General features: G+C 35.1%; 1 protein-coding gene across 1 annotated transcript in view; it reads right to left on the bottom strand.

The window, feature by feature from the left end:
• Nucleotides 1-4154, bottom strand: part of LOC136032743 (uncharacterized) — a 165307-nt gene that overhangs the window by 116117 nt on the left and 45036 nt on the right. The gene's annotated exons all lie outside the window — the stretch shown is intronic.

Here is a 4154-nt window from a genome sequence, read left to right as displayed (position 1 = left end):
TCACAGGCTTAAAAAAAGGCCGAATTCACGTTTCAACTCAAATACAGATAAAATCAAAATAGTTAGAATCATAAGCATAACGCGAGTCAAAATTCAGTATGAATAAGAAAAATGGTACTTGTTAATTATGTGGAACACACTCAAGAATTACGCATAGGTTAGATCTCAGAAAACCAGTTTCATAGCTACAAAGGCAAGTGACAGGTGATACAATGCATTGGACTTAGACAGAATGCATTGGACTTGTATAATTTGGGCTATACATTCAAGAACAGAGGGAGGAGGGAGTAAGTTAGGGACGCTATACAAATACTGTATCCCATACCCACCCCTAATATGCCAATTTATAGCCCAAATCATATTATTGTATAAACTAAAGGTCATATGAAGGTTATATTTCATTAGGATTAACCGAACTTTTGTTAGGATAACACTACTTGGGTGTCTTCCGCATTATTAAGAAGTACCGAAATAATTAGAAACAATTGATTACTAGAAAAAAGACTTGGGTCAAAAAATAAAATACATAGCTTAAAAGTTAAACGAAAAACTAGAGATATAACAGCGTTAAACAAGAGGAAACATGAGGAAATGGCAACATACTGTTTGCTTTCATTCTATAGGGTTGACTTTGTGCCTCTTATGTACATCAACTGAAATAGCATGGAACTCCTTGATCAAAGCTTCAGAAATAAAACTGCTGTAATCCTCTGATAGATACGACCTCTAATAGAAAAAGTCTGGGTACTTGTGTATTATTCAGAATACACTCAATAAGTGAAGTTAGGTTCTTTCGTGAAACAAACTACGATGCAGGTACATTTTAATCAGGTAAACTTAACCTAACCTAAAAGTTCCTTCTCGTAAGTATATAAAGTCATGTTGTGTCCATTGACGCACTGTTTTGTTGTGGGCAACAACCCCTTATCCTGGAAAAATATAATTGCCTCTTTTTCATTCTTTGGTAAATCTCTAATCTTCATTTCAAAATCCATGTTCGGACACTATCTTCTATCACTATGCATAGCAAACTAAATTGAGTTTTATCTTTGTGACTATGAAACCGGATTTTCTCATAAAATGTACCTGCATCGTAGTTTATTTTACGAAAGAACCAAACTTCACTTATTGAGTGTGTTCCGAATAATACAAAAGTACGAAAGCCTGATGCAAAAAGCTGAGATAACATTCAAGTTTTTTACGTCAAAAATTTGATTCTTTTCACCTAATAACTTTGGCTAAAAATGATTGACATGAACAGAGCATGTCAAATTTGGATTGTCATTCAAAGTCTAGTCCCTCCATTATGCTCAGAATCGACATTCTGAAGTTACAGCCGCGATGACTTGTACAAAATAATCACAAGCAGTGATAGAAATCTCTCCAGAGGTACGTGACGAAATCCATGTCATGCTTCGGCGTTTCGCAATCAATTTAAGTAATGATGCACGATATTCGACGTCGAGATCGTTATCGATATCAAATACCAAAAAACGACATTAAATGGTTTTGATTAAAAGGGAATCAGCCAAGGAGGATTAATCAACCATCCTTCGGACGTTGTTTTCCATGATTATCAACAGAATTCAAATGAGAACAAAAATAGACAAAAATTTGAATTAGACAATATTATTTGAACAGGATTTTTCATGTATTATCACGTAGAACAAAGCCATGTAATCCAGATACTAGAAATAATTTGATACATATCTCACCATCACTTTTATTATTTGTACTTCTGCATAATATCAACTTCAGCCTCGGTCGATTTGAGAGCCTGTCGACACGACAACGATTATGTGTGATACAGCTTCGTTCTTTTGATGTCACTTGTCGGTAAGACATAAATTTTGTGTTTGATTCGTATTTTTGTGGACAGGCGCTTAAAATTTGGCACTAGACTTTTTTGGTAGGATCCTTTAAAAAGCCAGACTTTGAATGAGGGATGGGTACTTGTTAATTATATGGAACACACCCAAGAAGTGAAGTTAGGTTAACCCTAATGAAATATATCAAAATATGATGATAATATAATACTTTAGAAACAAAATTAACTATGACAAAGAATTATGGAAAGTAAGCTGTGCAGAACAGATTATATTGAAAACCTAACCTAACCCAACCCACAGCCTCCTCTATATATTAAATATTTAATTAAAATATATCTCACTCAAAATAAATATATCATTATCGATTTGGAAAGGCAAACCAGTTTTGTCAAATCTTAAAGAGCGACATTCTTGAGTGTGTTCCGTATAATTAACAAGTACCGATGGATACAACTGTCTAAACAGGATTTTTCACACGTTCATCTCACGGAACAAACTCAGGCGGCTTAAGTACTCACACTATATTTTTTAATAATTATAATTGTTCTTAAATATACTTTAAGCAATTTATAATGTTTTCCCTACATCATTCAATTATTTAGACTTTCTGAATTCTTAAAAAAAAAACTTAATTATGAAACCTGGATCATCAATTTCTAATCGGGGAAGTGAGAAAACCTCTTTATCTACTTTTTTTATGCCTTGTTTTTCGCTGGCAATCCTATTAGGAATTGCAGACAAGCTACAACAAAATTAATTAACGAAGGATCATTAATATTTTCCAGTAAACACTCCGAGACAAGGCTAGAAAAAGAGAAAGGTTTTCCATAAATTAAGCAGCGTCCTTTAAATGAAATCAGGGGAGGTTAGCCACCAAAAGCCAAGACAAAGTGCAAAAAAACGAAGAATCTAGCAGTTGCGATTAAAAATTACTTGATTAGATTGAAGAAAATCTTAAATAAAAATTGAAAAGTAACATTAAAGAAAAGGTGATTACCTCTTGCAATTCTGGTCCTTATAACAACTAAATAAAATGGAATAAATAACAAAGGTAAAAAAGAAAGAATTAAAAAATAAAAATAAAAATGAATTATTATGGGTGAACAAATGAAATCCAAAACAAAGAGAAATTACAACGACCATAGAAGTCAAACTTAAAACGAACCAAGGCAAAGCAAGAACCTGGCAAAGCAAGATTATAGTTTACCAGAATTGAAGGACTGAGTTACCAAAAGAAGCCAGTTACCAGCTACCAGCTCGCAAAGAAGGCAGTCTTTTGGCACATATAATGTTTAATTTGTATTTTCTAACTTACTATTTTAACTTTGTCTCTTAAACAGTTCATTACCCCTACATTACGATTAATTTATACGAAAAGTAAGTTCACACGTTCTTCCTGATCGGCATAAAACACCATGAACAACAACAAAAAATATCTTGTTGACCATATTTATACTTCAGCTCCAACCATGACCCTTTATTCTTTCATGCCTTGCCAAAATATTGTTTACTAACGGTATATTTTCCTCATATCCCTTCTTCCTGCATGCACACGGGAGTGCGACAGGGAAAGCCCATCTGACAATACTACTAACAATTCACAGCAGCACCAAGTGGCCTGAGGCCAACACAGCTACGCTCGTTCCTCCTCCATCCAAATCTACTTAAAGCCTCCCTTTTTATATCCTGCCAGGAAGTTCCATTCCTCTCACCCCAGACAAGGACGATTTGCTTTCCGTTTAGCCCAAGACGGTTGACCGAAAAGGACAATATCTGGCAGTCTGTCATCCTTCATACACAGAACGTGCCCTAGCCATCTCAACCCTTTTTCATTATAGCCCTAGAAAGCAGGATTGAACCACATTTTTCGTACAGCCTACTGTATGAAATACAATCCGTCAGCCGGGTACTCAGAACAATCCGTAGGCAATTTCTCTAGAAAACAACTAGCAAATCTTCATCCACTTTTCGGAGCGCCAATGCATCAGAGCCAAATTTGACCACTGTCATCACTGTAGCTTCCAATATTCTAATCTTGGTTTGCAGACTTATCTTCCTATTCTTCCAAACTTTTTTTTAGCTGTGAAAAAACACCCTAAGCCTTGGCTAATCTACTTTCAACATTTTCACTGCTCCCACCGTATTTACTAATAATATTACCAAGGTAAGAGAAACTGCCCACCTTATCAATCTTTTCGTTACCCAACGTCACCTTTTCGTCTTCCCTTATTCCTAGCCTTAGTGACGTAGTCTTCTTAACAGTAATTTTCAACCCTATTTTAGCACCCTGAACTCGCAAAACCTCTCAAAATTCATTCATTTTGG

Source organism: Artemia franciscana, chromosome 11 (assembly GCF_032884065.1).
Source record: "Artemia franciscana chromosome 11, ASM3288406v1, whole genome shotgun sequence".
Lineage (NCBI taxonomy): Eukaryota > Metazoa > Arthropoda > Branchiopoda > Anostraca > Artemiidae > Artemia > Artemia franciscana.
Note: the sequence above shows the minus strand (reverse complement) of the source record. Positions and strands in the feature narration are given on the sequence as shown.